Source organism: Molossus molossus, unplaced genomic scaffold (assembly GCF_014108415.1).
Source record: "Molossus molossus isolate mMolMol1 unplaced genomic scaffold, mMolMol1.p scaffold_m16_p_1, whole genome shotgun sequence".
Lineage (NCBI taxonomy): Eukaryota > Metazoa > Chordata > Mammalia > Chiroptera > Molossidae > Molossus > Molossus molossus.
Genome location: NW_023425344.1, coordinates 169478777 through 169503443, shown reverse-complemented (window position 1 = coordinate 169503443; position 24667 = coordinate 169478777). Strand labels below are relative to the sequence as shown.

General features: G+C 37.9%; 1 protein-coding gene across 19 annotated transcripts in view; it reads right to left on the bottom strand.

Annotated features, from left to right (window-relative positions):
• Nucleotides 1–24667, bottom strand: part of SLC25A21 (solute carrier family 25 member 21) — a 463129-nt gene that overhangs the window by 377749 nt on the left and 60713 nt on the right. For 7 of the 19 annotated variants that reach the window (XR_004958936.1, XR_004958935.1, XR_004958941.1 and 4 more), the window contains exons 16-18: nt 23620–23721; nt 22758–22865; nt 22472–22547 (exon numbers count right to left, since the gene is read on the bottom strand). The exons of 4 other annotated variants lie outside the window; for them this stretch is intronic. The gene's annotated coding sequence lies outside the window, so the exon portion shown is untranslated. Of the gene's footprint in view, nt 1–22471; nt 22548–22757; nt 22866–23535; nt 23587–23619; nt 23722–24001; nt 24026–24292; nt 24308–24667 lie in introns of those variants that run through there. 8 more of the 19 variants (XR_004958945.1, XR_004958947.1, XR_004958943.1 and 5 more) reach the window with 7 other exon arrangements.

The following is a 24667-nucleotide window of genomic DNA, read 5'->3' as shown; positions in this document are numbered from 1 at the left end:
TGCAGAATTCACATTCTTCTCAAGTGCACATGGGACGTTCTCAAAGATAGAACACATGTTAGGACACAAACTAAGTCTCTACAAGTTCAAGAAGATTGAAATCATATCAAGCATCTTCTCAGATCACAATGGCATGAAACAAAATACTATATTGATCTTATTTCAACAATAGAGAACATATACTCTTCAGGCTTCTCAATCCAAAATAACTGCCTCCTACACCTCAGTTGCTATCTGTCAATCTACAGTATTCTATTTTCCCCCCACTGGATTTAGTACTATCTTAATTACCTTGCTCATGTATTTGCTTACCTCTTTAATATTGGGGACCTCCAGTAGTATAAAGCTCCATAAGAAAAGGATCTTGGTTTATCATTCACTGCTTTACTCATACTCCATAAATCTAGGTGCATCATAAATATCCTTTAAAATAAGGTTTTGAATAAATAGTCCAGGGGTCTTGTCTGCTATGAAAGATCACGAGAGGGAGATGGGGCGGCAGGAAAACCGTGTGCAATGGCATGGCGACCTGGAATAGCATGGCTGGTTCCAGAAACTACAAACAGAAAATATGACTGATGAATGCACTGGCTTCAGTGGAAGGAGGGAGAAGAACTCATTTCCCAGCTATAAGACAACACTAGGAATGACCCAACGTTTATAAAAGGCTTTTCCCTTAAGAGTAAGACTGAAGTCCAGGGCTATGATGACCTATTATTCAGTCATTATAGGTAAGAAACAGATGGCATGTGAAAATAGGGGAACTTGAGAAGAGTTTAAGAAAGGGACTATTTACACATATGTGGGCAGCGTTTAAGGAAATGAGCAATGGATACTTCGCTCCACTGACATAAGTGAAGCCATTCCCACCTCTGAACCTAAAAGGGCGAGGGAGAGCCGCGCCCCGAGAGGACGGCTGCATGGTAAGGGCTGCCTGACAGAAGCTGTGGTCTTTGTCCCAGAGACACAGCCAAACCACTGTGACCAGGTAGGGAGGGAGACAAAGGGTAAATACTCTGACCTTGTTCTGCTTCCACCTGCCTGATCTCCCACCTGGGCCTCCCATTGCTTAAACTCAACTGGAAGTCAGAGGACAGGGAGCCCACTGAGATGTCCAGAGGCAGCCCCTGAGTGACAGAAAAGGTTGCAGAGGAGTGGAGAGAGAATGAGAAGGGTACCCAGTGCACCCTGTGAAATGCAACATGAAAGGAGGCTTTACATGGCTTCATCTTTCACTCTCAGGTTCACACTACTATTTGAATTATTTAAACATGGAATTGTTGCCACTAAACCCAAAAAGGCAAGTTATATACTTAATAAATTTCCCTTACTATGATTAAAGCTGAATTCATAGCATTATCATTCTATATTTAAATGAAGGACTAAAGAAATGTGTTTTTCATCATATAACTTGATAGAGTGATGGAGTTATAGAACATTGAAGAATTGATAGCATGAACTTTAGGCCAGTGGTTCCAAACATGGCAATGCATCAAATCACCTGAAGAGCATTTAAAACTGGCGATTCTAGGATCCACACACTCGACCCCCTGATTCTGACTCTTCAGGGGAAAGGCACAAGGCACAACTTTTGGAACTAATATTTTTAAATTTCCCTTACAAATGTTAAATATCTGGGTTCTTTTAAAAATGTTTTATTTTTTTAATGCTTATTTTTGTGATGTTTTAAATTAAATATTCATCAGAAACAATTTAAACCAATCAGTAAAATTATTAATAAACAGATACATTTAACAAAAGCCTTTTGGAAGTTCCACGCTCTCACTCTCATGGCATAAAATACAAACTTATTTTTAGAACTACTACCAAATAAGGATTAAAAGGGAAGGTTAAAACATATGTAAAGGCCATATGCTCTGACGATGTAGATACAACTACTTCTCTAATGAAGCAAATGGGGAAAGCATGTGCAAAACTATTTTCTTAGCTGTTTTCACAATCCTTTTGGTAGAAGCATCCAATGTGTAGTAGTAAAATACTATTTCCCACTAAAAGATACCAGGACTTATTAAATAAATGGCTGACTCTAGATTTAGGGAAGAAATATGCAAGGTAAAGCCTGAAACTTTAATCTACTAGATTAATCTACTAGATTACAAGAAAGCTATCAAATGCTATTAGGGTCAGGTCAAAAGGATTGGTGTCAACTGGAGTTAGCTCATATTAACCCAAAATAAGACAATTTGAGCATCAATAAAAAAATAATAGCTACAATGCTTGAAGCACATCAAATATATTTAAATCTAAGAATTGCTAATGACTCCTGTTTTAAAAAGGTCACCTTAGAATAATAAGTGTGGTAGATTAATGATGAAAACACATTCTTTGTTATTCTTCCCACTGATAAATGGAATCTAATTCCCTTACCTTGATATGGGCTATTTTTAGGGACTTATCTGAGCAATAGAACACACTGGAAGTAACATTCTGGTACTTAAATGCTAGGTTATAATAAGTTCTGCAACCTCTTTTTGGTTCTCTCATAACATTCCCCCTGGAAGACCTGAGCTGTCATTATGAGAGTTCCAGCTGAGCCTCCCCTTTTAGCCATCCTTACCAAGTCATCAAACATGTGAGTAACAACATCCTGGACCTCTCAAACCAGCTCATCTATAATCCAGTACCACCAAGTGACTTTAGTTGATGCCACATGGAGCAAAAGAATACCCAGGTGAGCCCAGCCCAAATTCCTGACCCACAAAATCATGTGATATAATAAAATGATTTTTAATTTAAACCACTAGGTTTTGGAATAGCTTGTTATGTATCAATGCATTACTAAAACAAATGTTTATATCTGAAAATAGAGTTCTGCAATATCAAAAATCTAAATTATGTGACATGGTTTTGGGACTAGGTGATGAGCAGAAGCTGGAAGAGCTTCAACAAAACTAGTAGTGACTTCTAAAGGGGTTGGGGAGAGTGTTGGTAAAGACTTGAAAGACAAGTGGAGTTTGGAAAAAGGGAACCCTTAAATATGGCCAAAAGCTTGACAAGTCTGTGGCTTTCACTAATTTGTAAAATAGAAGAGAAATAAACTAAAGAGATAGAAAAATAAAAAAGAATTGTTTAATGGTTTTAGCAGAATTTAGAAGGAAAACAAGATCTAGGACTTTCTATTTGTAAATAAAACTGTCTCTCATCTGTAATGTCTCCCAGCAAAAATGCTCTCGGGCAAAGATAAAATCTAGAGCTCTACAAATAAATCATGACCTCAGAACAAAGGTGTAGAGGTATGGCTCTAAAACCCTGTGGTGAGACCTCCAAAACATCTGTGTGCATAGTAAGTCTCTAAGCATCATACAGATATGCTTCTTAGACACCCTCTGCTAAACAATCAAGCCCCTAAGAATCTGAAGGTTGTGCCTCACAGTCCTTTCAACTATATAACAGGCTTCTAAGAATTTCAAAGGCATTGTCCCACAGCCCCCAGACATTCGGCTTAAGGTTGAGAAGGGCAAGATTTTGCAATAAAATGCAAATGTAGCTTTTGTCTAATGAAGTGGATTATAATTTGATACATAGGAAGCCCTCAATGTTTTAAAGAAACGGTATCAATTTGGACCAAAAGGCACAATCCAAAAGTAAAAAAGGAATTACATCCCCAAATCTCTATTGGCAGGAATCAGACTGGTAGAAAGAAAAAGAATAAGTCAGAGTGTGAAAACAAAAGCTGAGAGGGCAATGCCAAGAGCCACAAAGAAACGTTTCCAGGGAGAAAGACTGAGCCCTACTCAAGGGACTGGTGACATCTACCCAGGTAGAATTTAGAATTGCTATAGACTTTCATGGCTTTGTGCCTCCTGTTTACCATCATATGTTAGGTGTATGTGGTAGGAGTAAAGGAGACAGATAAACTTGTCTCTAATTCACAGACCTTTAGATCAAAAGGAACTATGCAAGAGAATGCTACACCTGAGAAATCACACCCAAGAAACTGCATTAGCATCTGTACCTGATTTAGGTAATGTCTTCCTTCAGGCTGTTATAACAAATTACCATGGACTGGGTGACTTAAACAACAAACATATACAGGGTGGGGCAAAAGTAGGTTTATGGTTGTAAGTGAGCAAAACATGGAGTTTATTCTTGTATTATTATTATTATTATTTTTCATATGAACAACTGTATATCTACTTTTGCCCCACCCTGTATTTCATACAGTTCTGGAAGCTGGAAATGCCAACACTGAGATTTGGTTCTGGGATGAACCCACTTTCTGGTTTTCAGATGGCTTTTAGCTGCATCATCATGTGGCAGAGAGCAGAGAGAAAGGAAGCAAGCTGTCTAGTGTCTCTTCTTATAAGAGCTCAAATCCCACTCATGAGAGCTCCACCCTCATGTCCTAATTACCTCCCAAAGGCCCCAGCCCCTAACACCATCACATTAGGGGTTAGGATTTCAACATATAATTTTAGGGGTCACAAACATTCAGTCCATAATAGGTAATGAGTATTAGACTTCAAGTAGATGCCATAATGAGATGAGCATTCGGGGGAAATTGGGACGGAGACAAGCAACTATATTTTGCACATGGTAGGAATGTAGAGATATAAACACTGTGGTGGAGAGCAGCCTGAGTAGATTACATGTAGCCACAAATTTGCACTACTCTTCCCAGTGAAAGTGGAATCTCATTTCCTTCTCCTTGAATCTGGGCTGGCGTTAGTAGCTTGTTTGGCCAAATAATGCAACAAAAGTGACACCTTAAGATTTCTTATGACTCAGAAGCCTTGAAACTGGCTTCTAGCCCTTTTGAAGCATTCTTTGTGGTGGACCTGATCTGCCATAGATAGAAATCTGACTACTCTCAGACCTCTCTGCTGGAGAGGCAGGGGTTAGGCTCTCCAGGTGACAGTCCTAGATGAGCCTGATCTTTCCACCATCCCCATGAAGGACCCAGATGTGAATGACCATCCAGAGTTGTAGACTGGAGACAAAGATTCCCATCTCATTCTTTTCTTTGAAAGATTAGGTAAAGGCCTAAGTGAAGACACCATGAGACTTCACAAGTATTATAGCCTATAAAATAACATACCCAATCTGTACACATAAAATCACACACACACACACACACACACACACACACACACACACACACACCATGATTTACACCTTCTCCCAGTCTATGAAATGACTTATACCCTTTCCCAACATGTCCACACATGAGGGGCCACCCTGCTGTGCACTGACCTCCAACTACAGACTTGGAGTCTGTAGCCAAGTCAACACAGAATGATAATCTATTTTCACGTACACGGGGAAAGCATTCATCCACATCCACCACATCTTTCCCAACCATCAGGCTTTTCTTTCTCCCATACAAACTTGGAAAATCTTTATTGTGCCATGGTATTGACATTAACCCTGCAACCAAAAAGACTACACACACTTCAAAATCTTCTCATTCCCCTCTCTTGAAGCATTTAAATAAATTTCTACACAATGAGAGATTTTTGTTTAACTCTATCTTAAAAGAAAGTCAAAGTCCATTTTAGATAGATTTCACAGATTTATTTTTTATTTGCAGTCCTTTGCAAATCCCCTCTAAATTTTTACCATTGTATCTAAAGTAACGCAGTACCATTTTCTTCCCTTTGGATTTAGAACTTTCAAATATGTGTTCATGGCTACAGTAATGTCTCTTTAGTCATGGGCTCCCTAACTATTTTTGGCTTTTGCAGTCTTGACATTCCTCACCCCAGCTCTTTTTTTGAAACAGTTTTGCTTTGCTTTTATCTGTGATATAATATGACAGCTGGAACCTAAAGCAATACTCCAGGTGGGTCCTGAGTTCCTTGTCCTTTATATGGTGTTTTTTAATCTGACCAATCAATTTTATCATAAATTTAACTTAGGGAAATTCTAGCAAGTTCAGCTACAAAAAGGATAAATTGTTGTAAATGAAGAACTTTCACAGTGAACTGCGCAATTTCCATTGATTTTTCTAGCTCCATTTTCACAACCTCAGCCAAAAAGTTACTGGATCTGAAAACCTTGTGAAATTCTCCCAGTTAAATCAACAGACATTTAGTAACTATAAGATAAAATGTACAAGTCCTTTGAAAATAAAAGGTTTACATATTGATTGATTCTAGTGAATATTTATGTATAATTAGAAGTAAACCCAATGTTATTCTCTTTTTTTCTCTCTCTCTACTGATGAATTACATTGTTGTTACTTTTTATTTTATGTTAATTTTAGTTTTCATACAAGTAAAAGCTTTTTTTTTGGTAAAATACTTTTTTCCTGAATTTTTGGCTCTATGTTGCCAGTGAATGCTTCCTTTTGTGTTTTGACTATACTTTCCATTTTAACAACATATGCATATTGAGATCTAGAACACTAATAATATCTTTAAAATTAATGTCAAGAACCACACAGGTTGCAAAGATGAAACTTCAGCCCAAAACTCATAGGGCCTGGAATAATTTTCATCTTTATGTCTGGCATATGAACAGCTTTCTACCCATGTGGCAATGATCATATCCATGCAATTTTGAATTTGGAATGTGTTCATGAGATCCTAGAGCCAGACTTTCCCAAACTCAAGTCAGAGAAGAACTATAGCCTATTCATCCAAAACTTTCAAAATTATATTAAATAATTGAAAAAAAATCAATGAAGCATATCAATGGCAAATTAGTCTCCACATTTACTAAAATACTCATAAAGTTCAATCAAATCTGTTGAAATCAATTCAACAAATATTTATTAAATGCCAGAAATGTATTAATGAAAAACACAACCCATACTTCACAAAGTTTTTATATCTACTACCACTAGGGTGACCCTCACTCTTTTGGTAAACTTTACTTTTGCTAAAAATACAACTCACTTGATGCAACTGTTAAAGAAGACCTTCAATGGATACCTTTGTTTCATATCATTTCCATGAAATAATATAAAATAATAAAGGCACCTCTTTTGGATCCAGGCCTGTCAGATACAGTGATCAATGACGTTATAAAAGCTACCTTTCTTCCATGAGTTTTAATGTTCTCAGATATAAGATGAAAGATTGGACCAGATGATGTCTAAGGCCTTTTCCAGTTTTAGGGTACATGGATTCTGTTCTGTCACTGGTAGGAAGCAGAATCATCTGGTCTAGACAGAGGCAACTGTGATATATATGAAATACAGACTGGGTTTGGGGATATTAGCAAGATCTTTTGAGGACCTATCGCATGCGGTCAAGTTTAATCGAAGCTGACAGTTGGTCTGGGAGACCGGTCCTTTTCCACTCAGAGGAATGTACAAGCTGGCCGTCTGCTCCTGAGAGTCTTGGTTGGCCTTGCGCTCCCAGACCAGATGAATGTGAACTGGTGGTGACCTCTTCCCTCTCCCTCAAATTCTTTTCTAAATAATTTTTCTCTCAAGAAAGGTTAAACATCTCCATAAAGCCTTCTAAGACCTTCGTAGATAAGGGCCCCTTCCTCCATGGTCACTATTTTTTTTTTATCCTCATCCAAGGACATTTTTCCATTTTTTGTTGAGATAGAATGGGAGGGAGAGAGAGAGAGAGAGAAACATCAATGTGAAAGGGACACATCGAGTGGTTGCCACCTGCACGACCCAACCAGGGCCGGGGACAAACTGCAACCGAGGTACGTGCCCTTAGCAGAAACTGAACCCGAATCTCTCTAGACTGCAGGCTGACGCTCTAACCTCTGAGCCAAACTGGCCAGGGCCATGGTCACTATTATAACTTGAATGTACCTGTGGTTATATTTATACTTTACGATCATTGTTTAAGTATCATCTCCTATATTAAACCATGTGCTTCTTCAGGGTAAGTATCATGTCTTAGGCAATATTTATGAAGTATTTACTGAGTTGCAGGTATTTTATAAAAACCTTTTAACCTTTACACCATCCCTATGAAGTATATACTGTTACTATCATCACCATTTTACAGATGAAGAAACTGAATCAAAAGGTTAAATAACTTGTCCACAATAATACTCAGCTGGACAGTGGCAGAGTAAGAATATGAATCCAAAGAGTCTGGCTCTGGAGTCTGCATTTTTAACTATTAAGTAGCAATTAATTATTGTGACAGCATTTTCAATATGTTACTGTGATAGACTATTACTCGAATTATCCTTCGCCTCCTGAGACAAGGTATATTGTTTCTAGGCTGGGCTTTCAGATGATGTATAGAGTTATATGAATGAGAACTGTATTTTTTAAAATAGCTATAATTCTATTTAAGAGAGTTAAAGCAAACAAACAAGCAAATGACTAAAGAAAACATGAGGAATAGATTTTTGGGGGGTGTTTACCATTGAGAGAAAATAACCACAACAACACACCTGCAAGCATCATTTTCTTTAATGAAAGTCTTCATAGAGTTGACAAGCATAAACAGGGTCCCGTGTGGATAGAATCTGGCATCTGAAATGCCATCTTCCAATGCTGCCATCCAACAACAAGGCCATTAGCTAGCCTGGGATAGTCAGGTGATGGCACTGGCAAAGTGGATATAGTCAAAACTAGAAGAGAATTGTGTAATAGTTCTGGCTACAAACCTAGGGCCAACACTTAGCAAGCTCCATACCAGCAAGGTCTAAGTAGTGGTTACAAACTCAATTGCTTTTAAAGGGATCAGGCAGCTAACAAGATTGAAGGATATCTTGTTAGGAAAACATTTACAAAGCCTCTAATAAAATAATTATTTCATTTCCCACTTAAGTCTATTACGTTAAAAAATAATAATACCCATAAGAAAAACAGAGCATGGTGGGGGCTATAAAGAACTAAAAGGAGAAACTGATACACACTCTAAATCTTTCAGTTTTTCACGGGACATCAGAAATCCAGATTTTAATGTGACTTCTTCCAATTGTTAAAATATTAGCAATTGATTCCATTCACACACACACACACACACACACACACACCAAAAAATAAACCCTATGTGTGGCAAACAAAACATTACAGCAGGTCATATGTGGTCCATAGCCCACCAAGTTTGCAACCTTGGAATAGAGGCTCAAAGTTCCCCAACATTTAGAAAATAGGAAAAAAACTACATGAGCAATCATGGTGACTTGTGATCAGAAATAAAAACAGAGAGTAGAATCCAGCAAGTGAGACAAGGTGAGGAGAAGCATAGGGATCCTGGAGGTAAAAGCAAGAGAGAGCCCAGAAGCCAGGAAGTTCAGTGGGTTAAGACAATGGTACCAGAAATCCAAACCACAGAGAGCAGCCTGAGCCAGGGGATGTTTTGCCCAACAGAGCCATTCTTTCCAGCTGTAAACTGAAGCTGGTAGTGAGTGGGTGGTAGCCAGCCCTGGAACCAAAGTATGCACCAGGAAGTGAATGCAGGTGGTTGGAAAAGAAAGCCCTCTCCCTGCAGGTGTGCTGTGATCCCTGCTGGAGCAGGGACAATCCAGCTGGGATTCCAGGGAGATTTTAATGGTAAGGGTCTCTGAACTTTCCATTCTAAATAGGAAGCACACCTCAGAGACAAAGAGGTTAAGCCCTCCTATATTTCAGAGTGTCCCTTGTCTGCCAGGGCTCCTCGAGTGCTCCACAAATAAAGCACATTTTGCTCTGACACCAACGAACAGCACTGGTCCCAAGCAACAACATTCAGGCTGATTCCTCAAATGTCAGTTTGCATAATCTGCCCTCTTTCTTGCAGACCACCCAGTCTTTTTATAATGATTCTACACTGTCTCATTTATTTTTTTCATGGCAGCAGAGATCCCAATTTCCTTAGTTGAATTTCATTCCCTCCCTTACACAACTGCTGATTTATTGGTAATACCCTGGCTCTTTAATAGTCAGCTCAGGGTGATGTTTTCCCCACTCTAATCAGCTGAAAAATACAATAGAATTGATAAACTCTTACTTTTCTACTCTACTTGGAGAAAAGTTGAAGGACAAAACTAGGGAAAGGAAAAAAAAAAATTCAATACCAAAAGACGAGAAGAGAAAGGAAACAAGAGAGCAGATGCTGCACATAGGTAGTTCCTGGTTCAGAGTGTTCTTTTCACTGACTGTTGTGAAAGAAATGGACACGAAAACAGTCTTAATGAACTTACCCTATCATTTAGTGCAGCTCATGTTATTGCATTATTGTAATGAAAAACACATCAGAATATGTCTAGACATATGACATACTCCTCCTGGTAGAGAGTTCCCTGCACTTCAAAAAATTGTGGTTCAATTTCCTTCTGGGAAACGCTCCAATGGCAACATTTCAGGTTCTTGAAAGGCTCTTCAGAATGACCGCCTAAGGGGAGGCCACCTCCAAAAGTAGACTTACAGCACCAGGGCACAGTAAAGGCTGGCAGAGCTTTCCATGGGAAAATGGTCAGAACAGCATGCCCCCCACCCCCGTAGAAACCCTGTGTATAATAATCCACTGATAGGTTTTGCTATATACAGAATAGCTGTGACAGTCTAAATAAAACACTGAAAATAACCTGTAAACAGAAGAGAAGTAATGAAATACTTTGTTTTGGTGATTCTTTAATTTTAACTACATAGGGATTAAACAAATCCAATTGGTATAACTTTCACCAATGTGTTGATTTAAACCAAATTCTATAGGCATTGGAAGTCAGGAAAGGAAAGCAACACCATATCCCCATGGTATATTCCCTCCTATACGGTAAATGCTGCTATGCCTGTGCTCTCACAGAAGAGTCATGAAAAGAACAAGTCCTAAATTACAACCATTATCCATAGATTGTAATTCTGGCTGTGCCAGTCTCAGAGATTTAAGTCTATGAGTGCCTGAAGCTGGGAAAAAGCATATGATCTCCTACCATACATTTGTAAAACAAAGACTGTAAAACAAAACAGAGAACTCTCTATTCGATTCAACTCCTAGAATCCTCTGAGGTTTCAGGATGATTAGAGAGGTGTGGGAACTGCTCTCTATCTGTACTCCACAGATCAACAAGTATTTCCTGAGTGCATAAAAGGGACCACAATTAGATCAATGGCCCACCAGGGTGAATACAAGAGTCTTTAAGGGACCAACAATCAAGATTGGGAAAGAGGATTAAATCCAAGATTGGGAAGTAATTAACAACCAGGACAAAATTGAATATAATTAAATGTAGAATGTTGAGGGTTCAGATAAGCTGTAGGAGTTTGATCAATGAGCTGGAGTAATAGTGAGGGTATCTAAGCAGAGGTGAAATTTTAGTTGGGCCTGGAACCCTAAGTAGACACAAAGAAAGGCACACTAGAATGGGAAACATAACAGCAAAAGCACAAATTGGGGGACACTGTATAGGGAGAGCCAAGAGCAGCAACTACTATGGCTTCATGGACACTTTAGTTTGACTGGCACTTATTGAAAAGGGGAAGTCAGGTGAATCAGGCTAGAAGCTGCATTCTAAAATCTTAAAAGCAGGCCTGATAGAAGTAAAATCTCTCTCCAGATAATTTAGCCTTCGATGCAATGGCTAACCCCAAAGAAGTTTGCCTTGCCCTAAGGAGCACTCCATGTATGGTTCAAAGCACACAATAGTCCTACAGAACAACCAAATTCTAAGACCAGAATGCAAGCCAAAGACCTTTGCCGAAACTACCTCCATTGTGCCATTTAGTGTCACCATCTACCTTTTCTAGTCTGGAGTTGGTTCAACTATGCCTGCTATCTGGATCCTCCTTCCTAGCTAGAATCTCTGAACAACTGTGAAAAATACAGTAGAATTGATAAACTCTTACTTTTCTACTCTACTTGGAGAAAGGTTGAAGGACAAAACTAGGGAAAGGAAAAAAAAAAAATCCAGTACAAAAAGATGAGAAGAGAAAGGAAACAAGAGAGATGTGAATTAAAAATACCAAAATATAACAAAATTGCTTCTGTTTGGCTAACAAACCAGATTGTATCCCTTCAGGATTCACTGTATTTCTGACACCATTGCTACCACCCTCATCGACACCCATTCTATAAATTAACCTGCTCTGTCCCTTGGCCTGTATATTGCATTAGTCATTCTGTCCCTTACCCTATCTCAATTCCAGGCTGAAAAAAAGTTCTGTCAACAAATAGTTATTGGACACCTACTATGTGACAGACACTAAACTTAGCACTTAGGTCACAAAGACAAATAAGACACCAACCAGTTCTCAAACAGTACAGTCCATCAGAAAGTTGCTTTTGCCTTTATTCATTCATTTGACATCTATTAAGGGACTATTATATGCCAGCCATAATACTAGGCCCTGGAGATACAAAAATGCATAAATATGATACATGCTCTCAAAGAACTTACACTCTATTTGGAAGAGACAAAAAAGGCAGAAACAAACAAAAATCACATAGCAAAAGGAACATACATGCTGGAGGAAACTAGAGTGAAAGAATAATCTAGTGTACCTTGGGGGACACATTTGTTCGGGAGAATCTCTATGGAGGAGGTGACACATGGACTGAGATTTGAAACCTAAGGAGGTGTTTGAGAGCCAGAGCAGGTGGAGAAAAACACTCAATGTAGAGATGTTAGCATGAGGGAATATGGTAGCCTCAGTTATTCAAACCAGTCTTCCCACTGAAAACAACAATATGGGATAATGTATAAAAACATCTTAAAACCATTAAAACGTTGACAAGAAGCTATGGAATAACCAGGCTACAATCTGCGTGAAGCAGGAGCTCAGAGAGGTGAGCAGAGCTCTGGAGTTGCTTTGGCTCTAGGACACTTGTCAGGTAACTGAGTTTTCATCTGTGGATTTCTCAGGGTGAGGGGAAATAGAAATCAAAACTCAGTTCTCGCAAAGTGAGGAGACGAACTGAAGAGATTTCTACATTGAACTCTTTTCCCAAATGGTTACACCCTCAGGGAAAGGGTGAACCAGAAATAAACTCACCCGATACCCCAGGGGACTAAGTATATTTTTGGTTTTTGCTGAGTTTAGGGGAGAAAGTTCCTGAGAAGTAGTAACCATAAGATATCCTTTGAGTAAATCTGAAGACCAAATTCACATGATTTTTTAAAAAATTTTTTCTTCTTTATTGATTTTTATAGAGAGAGGAAGGGAGAGGGAGAGAGAGATGAAAACATTGATGAGTGAGAACAGCAACTGGCTGCCTCCTGCATGCCCCCTGACTGGGGATTTGGCCCACAACCTGGGCATGTGCCCTGACTGGGAATCGAACCTTTGACTCTTGGTGCATGGATCGATGCCCAACCACTGAGCCACACGAGCCCAGCCAGAGTCACATCACTTTTGAAAAAGGTACCCTAGCAAGAACCAGCACAAGCAATAAAATGTAAAAACAGACCTTCAAAAACTTCAGGTACTGAATCATTGGACATAAATTATAAAAAATGTACTCTTACTATATTTAAACAAGCAAAGAGAAAGTGGGATAAAATTTGAAAGGAAAAGAAAATATCAAAATGTGCCCTAGCAAATTAAAAACAAAATTGAATAGATCATTTTGAATTAAAAAATAAAATTATTTAAATAGATAGCTTTTGCAGCTACTGTAGTAACTATTAGATCAGGTTAAGAGTTATCAGTGAATGATATATGTAGGGTGAGATTTTTATACAGAGCAGGATATTGGGATTTGTTATTTTTGTTTGGTTCTACATGCACTGCTAATTTATTTATTTGCTTTTATTATCTTCTACTGACACAGACCTTTTTGGTTTATAATTATGGTAAGAATATGACATAAGATCTACCCTCTTAACAAAATGTTTAAGTGTACAAAAGAGTATTGTTTACTATAGGCACAATGTTGATCTATAGAACTTATTCTTCTTGCATAACTGAAATTTTATACCCTTTGAACAAGAAATTCCCATTTCTCCCTTCCAGGAGCAGGATGATAGTATGATTTTAAAGTACTATCACATAAACTGTTTATTACTTGCGGGGGGGGGGGGGGGCAGTAAATACACTGTGGAAAAATTGGATAAATAAAATAACTGATCAAAATTAATATCACCTCCTCCAGATATGACACCCTGAAAAAGACACCGTATCACTCAATGATGCAGTATTTTTTATTTTATTATTTTTTAATAATTCTTACCCAATGATATTTTTTCATTTATCCTCAGATAGAGTAGGAGAGGGAGAGAGAGAAACATCGATGTGAGAGAGACACATTGATTGGTTGCCTCCTGCATGACCCCGACCAGGGCTGGGGATCAAACTGCAACCAAGGTACGTGCCCTGGACTGAATCGAACCCACGACTCTTTGTTCTGTAGGCCGATGCTCTAACTGCTGAGCCAAACCAGCCAAGGCATGATGCAGTATTTTTTGGCAAGAATATATAACCTGAAACTAATCACAAGGAAACATCAGACAAACCCTACATTAGGAATATTCTATTTTTAAAAGCTGAGCATGGTGGCTATGGGCTCCCAAAATGTAAATGTCACAAAAGATAAAGAAAGGCTAAGTAAATGTTCTAGATTAAAAGAGGCTTAAGAGACATGGCATCTGAATGCAATACCTGACTGTAGATTCTATACTGTACTGGGAGGGGGAAAATGCTATAAAGGACACTATTAAATCAACTGAAAAAACTGGAATATGGTAGTAGATTAGATATAAGCATCTTAGCAATACTTTCTAATTGTTAAACTTAAATTTGCCATGGAAAAATTTATTGAAATTGATCATTTTACTGTAGTTATGTGAAAATATTCTTATTCTTCAAAAATAAACTAAAGTACTCAAGGGTAAAGGACCATGATGTATGTAGCTTACCCACAAATGCTTCAGGAAAAATTATCTATCTATCTATCTATCTGTCTATCTATCTATCTATCTATCTATCTATCTATCTATCTATCTATCTATCTAATCTGTATATTGAATATCCATCTATCTATATATATTATATGTAATAATTATACATAGAGAGCCAGAGACAGAGAGACAGAGCACAAATGATAAAGCAAATAGAACAGAATATTATTAATAGTTATGTCTGGACAAAGGGCTTACTGGTGTTCTTTGTATTGTTCTTATTTTTGCAACCTATCTTTATGTTTTAAATCTTTGAAATTATTTCTAAATAAAAAGGTTATAAGGAAACCTCAATGAATGAATTCAACAACGGTCTAGATGTAGATGAGGGAGAAATTAACACACTAGAAAATAAGGCAGAAGAAATGATTCAGAGTGCAGCATAGAGAAAATAAATGAAAATTTTGAAAGAGAGGTTATGATAAATGGGATAAAAATCGAGGACTAACATGTTTAACTGGAGTTCCAGAAGAAGAGAAGAAAAAGTAATGAGTTAGGAGCAGAGATAAAATTTAAAGATAAAAATTTATCATTTGAAGAAAATGATCAGTTCTAACAATTTTTTAGAACTGATAAGACACCAATTCAAATTCATAAATGAACAAATCTTGATCAGGCAAATAAAGTAAAATGTACCTGAAGCATTGTAGTAAAACAAAATTACACCAAAAAACAAAGTGAGAGCAGCCAGAGAAAAAAGAACAGAGTAGTTTGACAGCTGACTTCACAAAAACAATAAAATACAAAAGACAGTGAAACTACATCTTTACATTGTCAATGGGCTGGAAAACAAAACAAAACAAAACACCACCACCACCTAGAATTCTCTACCCAGCACAGGTATTTTTATTATAAAGATGTTTTCAGACAAATAGAGAGATTTGTCTTCTAGTGGACCCTGACTAAAGGAATTGAAAAGAAAAATTATATTTCAAGAAGAAGAAAAAGGATTGTAGATGAAAAATCTGAGATATAAGAATGAGCAACAGCAAACAATATGCTAAATACACGAGAAGACAGCATGAATAAATGCATGGAAGTGGAAATCAGTCAGATGTGTCCTGAGAATTACCAGGAGCTAGGGTGTGGCTTGATGGAACAGAGAATTATCAAATCTTATCATATACAAATCCTATCAGTAAAAAATAAAAGTAATCATGTGCTCTGAATATCTAGATTTTTTAAATGAATATATTAGGCATATTATAGAATACATATAAAAATTAAAATTCAAGAAGATGGGATTAAAAACAAAATATAAATAGATTTTCTGATTTCCCCCCCCCACCCCCCATATTCTAAGGGATAGACTTGTAGACAACCAAAGGTTAACAAATTGGTCAAATCTAGCCAATCACCTTTTTTGTAAATAAAGTCTTATTTGAACACAGTCATGCTCATTTATTTGCATATTGTCTATGACTGATTTTATGCTATGACAACAGTTATATACCTCTGGCAGATGTATAGACCATGAATTCTAAAATATTTGCTATCTTATGCCTCACAGGAGTTTTCCAACCCCTAGACTTTAACATGGGCAGATAGAGGTGAATAAAGGGCTCGCAAGTCACCACACTGTGCACATGAATATATAGGCAATGGGGAGTCTTCAAAGGACTTTAAGCAGAAGAAATGCCATTCTGGCAGCCATGTGGTAAATGGAATAGATGAGAGAAGCCTGAAGAAAAGGTCGATTAAAAGATTTTTTTGTTATACTGATTAAAGTAGTTTCTTTGCGACCAATTTCCTTGTCTATAAAGTGGGAGTGATAATTCACACACAATTCTTTGGTGGGTCAAATGAAATAATGTGCAATGAAGTGCTTCTTAAACTTTCAAAGCAATATAACAAATTAAGGTGTGATTATTTTATTTGCAATAAATTTTTATGAAATAAATGTTTCAGAAAGAGTTATATATATTTTTGCCATCTCTGTTTTGGTGGCATTCTTTGATCATATATAATTGTATCACATATATAGAAATCATTTAGTATCAAAATTTTTTTACTTGATATATGTTTATATTGTAAAATGATTACCACAATAAGGTTAATTAACAAATCTATCACCTTATATAGTTACAGTTTTACTATGAAGTGTTTTTGTGTGTGTGGCTTTTTTTCTTTCAATTTTTATTAATTTATTTTTGTTACAGATGTTTCTCCTTTTTCACCCATAGACACCCTCCTCCCCATCCCAGCCCCCCACCCCTCAGCATTGTTGTCTATGTCCATTGGTTACGCATACATGCATATAAGTTCTTTGGTTCATCTCATCCACACACCCCCCCCCCCCCCCTGAGGTTTGTCAGTCTGAACCGTACTTCTTTCTATGTCTCTGGGTCTATTTCATCAGCCCACCTTGTTCATTATATTCCACAAATAAGTGAGATCATTTGTCTTTCTCTGATTGGCTTGTTTCGCTTAGGATAATACTCTTGAGGTCCCTCCATATCGTCTCAAAGGATAAGAGATCTTTCTTATAGCTTTATAGTACTCCATTGTATATATGCACCACAGATTTTTTTATCCACTCATCTACTGATGGACACTTGGGCTGTTTCCAGATCTTAGCTATTGTAGATAGTGCTGCTATGAACATGGGGGTACATATATTCTTTCTGATTGGTATTTCAGGCTTCTTAGGGTATATTCCTAGAAGTGGGATCACTGGGTCAAATGGAAGTTCAATTTTTAATTTTTTGAGGTAGCACCATATTGTTTTCCACAATGGCTGCACCAGTCTGCATTCCCACCAGCAGTGTACTAGAGTCCCCTTTTTTCCACATCCTCGCCAGCACTTGCTTGATGATTTGTTGATGGCGGCCATTCTGACAGGTGTGAGGTGATACCTCATAGTTGTTTTAATTTGCATGTCTCTGATGATTAGTGATGTTGAGCATTTCTTCATATGTCTCTTGGCCATTTGTATGTCTTTTTTGCAGAGGTGTCTATTTAGGTCCTCTACCTATTTTTTAAATTGGAGTATCTTCCTTTTGTTGAGTTGTATGAGCACTCTATATATTTTGGAAATTAACCCCTTATCTGATGTATTGTTGGCAATTATGCTCAAAAATTTTTTTTAAATTTTTTTTCTTTATTGATTTTAAAGACAGAGGAAGTGAGAGGGAGAGAGAGAGAAACATTGATGAGAGAGAACATTGATTGGCTGCCTCCTGCATGCCCCCCACTGGGGATTGGGCCCACAACCTGAGCATGAGTCCTGACCAGGAATCGAACTGGCTACCTCTTGGTACATGGGTCGACACTCAACCACTGAGTCACACCTGCCAGACATTTTCTTATAATTCTTAAGGCTCCCAAAACATTAGGAGTTAAATAAAGCATTCAAGTCTTCCTAAAGAATAAAATTAAAAAAAAAAAAAAACCTTAAGGTACTTCTCTTACTACTGTTTTTGATCCTTAACTATATGATAAACATATATGTATGATAGTTGAACCTTTTTCAGATTTAGGAATATGGCTTTTAAGAGCACCCATCTGCACCCGCCATCTCGGAAGATGAATCCCTGAGAGTATAAAACCTGGTTGTGATGTATTATAGAATATCTGTTGCAACAATAGATTATGCCCTCATAATTTTTATATGCCTCTGTCCCTCATGTGTGTACAAATATAGGCTTAGGAACACATGTGGAGATGTCCTTTTAAAACATGCTAGCAAATTGGTGAAAGAAAACATATATTATCATCAGCGAAGATAGAAGGTGAGAAACAGTACCACATGCATTCTAAAAGAAATGCAGTCTGTTTTAATTTAAATCGGTTTCAGCCTTCTTCGTTGAAAACAGAAGTAAATCATGTAAGGAACTAATTCATACTGGGAGAGACAACAAAGAATGCCAATAAAATTTATTTGTAAAAAAAAAATTTACTACAAAAATATTTCTACCACATTTCCAGTGTTGTTTTAAATAAAAGAATAGAGGCCCTTTTCCAGGAACATTTTAAAAGGATATAGCTTAAAGGAAACTTTTGTTTCTTTTTTTATATAGTATATGGCTGGGTCTCATTTATTATGCATTAATTGCAGACAAAACCTTGGTTCTCTGCACAAAAAAGGCTTGACACAAGCAACATGGTGGTCTGTGAAAGAGATGGTTACATGACCTCAATCCTGGCTGTGTCCAACATATGCATGTTATTGTTTGCTTCTCTGATAACAAAGATCAGATGCTCCTGGTGTAAAAGGTACACTCTTTCATAACTTTCCACCACCAGTGCCCTAGAATGCACACATGGTTATTTTATTTACATGTCTTTGGAACCTAAATAATTCAGTGAGTCCACTTTTTTCCCCATATTTTGGCAATTGTCTTACCTGCCTAATCAGACCCTAATATATCCTGCCAATGCTCATTCGCCATGATATTTATTCTTTGATGGGCACACCAAGGGACTTGTGGTGGAAAAGTAAGTCTGACCTCCTTCAAGAGTTGTGGACATACAGATTGTTTCCCCAATCTGTTATTCATGAGCTTATCTAAACTTTTAATAAATCTATGTATATCCAATCTGCACCACATCCTGGGATAATGCATTCCACAAGTTTCTACCCATTGTAGATCTCTTTTAAGCTTCTGAGAGTGTCCTGAGTTTTAGTGTGCCAGAATTATAAATAAGAAAGCATCGTTTTCATAATTTTATGGATTTTAATCATATCCCCTTTCTTAGCTTTCTTCCTTTGTAAATAGAACCCTTCTCTTTTTATGCTACACTTCGAACACATTTAATGAATGAATTCACCAGTGTAAGCTAATTAATCAATATAGAAGCCTATTCTTTTGCCCATGGTAGTGAACTTTCTCTGGATCCTTTCACTTTAATCATGTCTTCATTGAGGGTTGCTGACCAGAACTACACAGTATGTTCCTGGTACACAGCGAGGTACAAAGAGAGACTGTTTATTCTAAAGTAATTTATAAGCAAGCCTGGAAATGATTAAGATACTTGTGGAATCACCACATACACCGGAATCAAGAAGGGCTTTGGGTGAAATGGTGCTTGTCAGTGAAGACAGGGTGTAGAGGTGAGAAGCAAGTTGCCCTTGTCAGGTTCACCTCCTCTTAATCCTGGGCTGCCTTCCTCACTGGCCAAGCTGTCACATCAGTTTTTCCAGGGTAAGGCCTCTTCACACAAGACTTTGAAATAGCAAGAGTTTTTTTGAAAGCAGAATTTTCAAATAAATTTGCAAGACAGGCTAAAATACAGTGACCATACAAAAGGAAAAGAAGAAAGATATTAGGGTATTTGTCCATTTGTGATCATATTAAGCCACATTCCAAAGTGATTACCCACTTATAAAACATGCAATAGAAGTTCAAGGGCATAAACCCCCTGGAAAGCTAATTTAGAAGGTTTCTTGGCAAGTATAGAAACAAACCAAAGATGTTTACATGGTATTGATGAAAGTGAAAAACACGCTAAATTAATCCTACCTCAGAATACAATACATCAGTGTCATTACCAGACAACATGGGTCCATCAGACACTCTTTCAGACTCAGACAGTGCTAAACACTTAGAAGTTATCAAATTCCAATTCCCCTTTTAATATAAACTACATGTACACAATTTCATTTCTATGTCTCTATAAGAAAGAAGATAAATGCCTGGGTCACATGCAGAGACTTTCCTATTTCCTACCCATTAAAGACCTACCTTATAAATGGAATAAGCCCTGAGCCAGAATGCAGCTTCTGAATGTCCCTTAATAAAATATTTTTGGTAATCATTATAAAATTATTACCAGGTTAACTAGTAATTAACTAGGCTTCAGCTTTCTTGGGTTATAGTCTAGTTCTAAAGATATTTTTTGGTCAATCAGATAGAGAAATGCCTGATTTATATTTCAAACGTCCTTTCTTTCCTTTTTTTAAAAAAAATCTCCTTATCTTTTAATTTTTATTTATTTGTTTTTTCATTTTTTCCATTATTGTTAATCCTTACCGGAGGATTTTTTTTCCATTGACTTTTTAGAGACAGTGGAAGGGAGGAAGGAAGGGAGGGAGGGAGGGAGGTAGAGAGGGGCGGGGGAGAGGGGGGGAGAGAGAGAGAGAGAGAAATATTGATGTGAGAAAGACATCAATTGATTGCCTCCCACACTCACCCCAACCGAGACCAGGGATTGAACCTGCAACCCAGGAATGTGCCCTTGTCTGCAAATCAAACCCACAACCCTTCGGTGCACGGGCCAACACTCTACCCACTAAGCCACACAGGCCAGGGATATTTATATTTTATTTTATTGAATTTATTGGGGTGACATTGGTTCACAAAACCATACAGGTTTCAAGTATGCAACTCAACAAAACATCTGTGCACTGCATTGTGTACCCATCACCTCAAGTGAAACATTTCAGTCTCCATTTTACTGCCTTTGCCCATCTCCACCTACCTCACCACACCCCTTTCACAACACTGTTGTCTTCTTTCATCCAGCTCCCCCAAGACCCCTCCCCTCTGACAGCTATCAGTCAGGTCCATGAATTCATGCCTCTGTTTCTATTTTGTTCACTATTCCACATATGAGTAAAATCATGTGGTATTTGTCTTTCTCTGACTGGCTTATTTCACTTAGCATAATACTCTCCAGGACCATCCATGCTGTCACAAAAGGTAAGAGTCCCTTCTTTTTTACAGCTGCATAGTATTCCATTATGTAAATATACCACAGCTTTTTTGTCCACTCATCTATTGATGGGCACCTGGGCTGTTTCCAGATCTTGGCTATTATAATAATGCTGCAGTGAACATAGGGATGCATGTATTCTTTCAAATTAGTGTTTTGGGTTTCTTTGGACATATTCCCAGAAGTGAGATCGCTGGGTCAAAAGGCAGTTCCATTTTTAACTTTTTGAGGTAACTCCAAACTGTCTTCCACAGTGGTTACACCAGTCTGCATTCCCACCAATAGTGCACAAAAATTCTCTTTTCTCCACATCCGTGCCAACACTTGTTGTTTATTGATTTATGGATGACAGCCATTTTGACAAGTGTGAGGTGATATCACATTGTGGTTTTAATTTGGATCTCTCTGATGATTGGTGACATTGATAATTTTTTCATACATCTATTGGCCATCTGTATGTCCTCTTTGGAGAATTTCTATTCAGGTCCTTTGCCCATTTTTTAATTGGGTTGTTTATGTTCTTGGTGTTGAGTAGTATAAGCCCTTTATATACTTTGGATATTAGCCCCTTAACAGATGTATCACTGGTGAATATGCTCTCCCATTTAGTGGGTTCCCTTTTCATTTTATTTATTTATTTTTTTGCTGTGCAAAGCTTTTTAGTTAGATGTAGTTCTATTTGTTTATTTTTATTTTTTTTCATTTCTTTCCCTTACCTGAGGAGATATATCAGCAAAGATATTGCTATAAGAAATGTCCGAGATTTTGCAGCCTATATTTTCTTCTACAATTTTTTCATGGCTTACATTTAGGTCTTTAATCCACTTTGAGTTTATTCTTGTTTATGATGTAAGTTAGTTGTCTAGTTTCAATTTTTTACATGTATCTGTCCAATTTTCCCAACACCATTTATTGAAGAGATTATCTTGACCCCTTTGTATGTTCTTGCCTCCCTTGTCAAATATTAATTGACCATGAAGGCGTGGGTTTATTTCTGTGCTCCTAATTCTGTTCCATTGATCCATATGCCTGTTCTTGTGCCAATACAAACCTCCTTTCAAGGTTCAGTTTTTTAACTGTTCAACGATGCCAGCAATCGTCACGTGCACCATAGTTTGCATACGCTGCTAAAGAAGAATAATGCGGTTAATATTTGTAAGGCTACAGCAATTATAAAATACTTCCAGATTTCAAGAAAATATATCTCGAAAGCTGTAAAATATTGCCTTTTCATTCTCCTTATATTTTTCCCAGATCAGTCTCAAACTTTGACAGCACTCTTTACCCAGGAACCTAGTGTCTGATTTCCACAGATTCTCAGGCTGTTCTAATGGTACCTTCAAGGTAGGGAATGTGGGGAGAGTGCATCACTGTCAGGAGCCTCCCACATTCAGTCAGAAGTAGGTGACAAGCAGGGATTTATTTGAGGTAAGGCTTCTGGTTGCCTATAAAAAAGAGAGTCATAAGAAGAGCAGTTTCCAGAAGTACCACTTAAAACAAGAAATCAGGAAACTAACTGTCTAGCAGGTTTACAAGAACCCCTGCTTATAAAGTAGCCCTTTCAACCACGCATGCATATGTAGATAACACAGTCACCATCAGTCATATTGTTGTTAAATACCAAAAATAATAACAATGATAAACACCATATACACCTATATGACCTATTAGTCCTTGGAGAAGGTGTCATCCTTGACCATGGTTCCCACGTTCATCTAGTCCAGCCTGCCCCTGCCACACAGGCTGTTTCCTAGCATCACTGCTGAAGCCAAAAGGCTCTTGTAGGCTCTGGAAATACAGTGTCCTAATTAAATGCTCTGCCACCACACGTTCTGGTATCAGTTAAAAAACTGCTGGCTTGTCTCATTGGAGCATAACCCAGGGCAGCCTCCTGTGATCTCATTCCCTGGTTGACCATGGAAGTTAATCATTTCTTTAGACTTCTGTACTCTTGGAATACATCTGTGGTATCCAAATAACCTCCTGCCTTTCTTCCACATCAACAGAACAAATAAATAAAGCCTTTGTACATCTGAAATATGAAATGCCTAGAAAGCTCTAGAAAGATGCCCAGAAATCCAGTTCTTTCATCCTCTCTAGAATCGGCCTCCTCACCTCCCCAGGAATAATGTTCATCCCTGTCCAGATCAGTCAGGTAGCATCTTACTTTAGAAAATAAGGAAAGAAGAAATGACTTACTCCGTACACACAACTTAGTACAAATGCATAAGTCCTTAACCGTGTCTGTAGCACTGGTGACAATAAAACACCTCAGAAATAATAACAAGGAAAACTGCTTTCCTGCAACAAAGAAGATTGTATCTAATGACTTGGGGCTCTTTTCTAGGGTTGAAAATGATGTTTTCTATATTTCATAACATGCAAGTTACACCCATTATTGAATGAAAATGGGACACTCTCCACTGATGGAATTAGAAACCAGGGCCCTCGGTTGGGCCAGATACTCTTCAATTGCCCTTCCAGATCCACTCTTCTGAATCTTTCAACATGGCTTTCTTCCCTGGAGGCTAATTTCTAAGGACTTTGTCCACTGCATTCCCTTTTGTCTTCTAGTTTCCAGTTGCGTTTGATGAGTTGGAAGTAGCTATAAAAATTCAAAGGCAGCAGGAGAAAAAAGGTTGAGTATTTATTTCCCCAGCTCCATCCTCTCCAGGCATGGCTTCAAATTGTTTCCCTCCAGTTAGGGTCCAGCTCCCATAAGGCAGTCTTCTCCTCCTGCTTTAGCCATGGCCTGGGGTGGTAACAGTTTCCCATTGTTGCCAGTCCCTGGTGCTGCGATGACCCTTGATGGTTCCTTATATCAGTCCCACCTGTTAATAGTCCTTCCATTAATCTCTTCAATTATGTATTTTCAGTGGGACATTTCCTGCTGGGACCGGATTGCTACATCAGATTTTACATTAACACCTGTTACCTAATGCTTAGTGTGGATCTTTTCTTCAGTCTAAAGCTAAGGACACTTGCACAGATACTTGCTAGTAACCCCAATTTTCAATAATTAAAAGGACTTTGACCATTCTGTGACTATCAAATCCTGTCTGAACTATCTGACAGTCGAGGACCACTCTCTCTTCAAGAATTCAAGTGTTGTTATCCCTGCTTTAGCCGGATCACAGGAAACTATACACTCTCGACTCTGTACAAACCCTGCAAAGCCACTTGGACTGTAAAGGACTGCGACACTCCCACTTCCCTGGTCTGCATCGGCAACTCTTCCTGTGGGTTC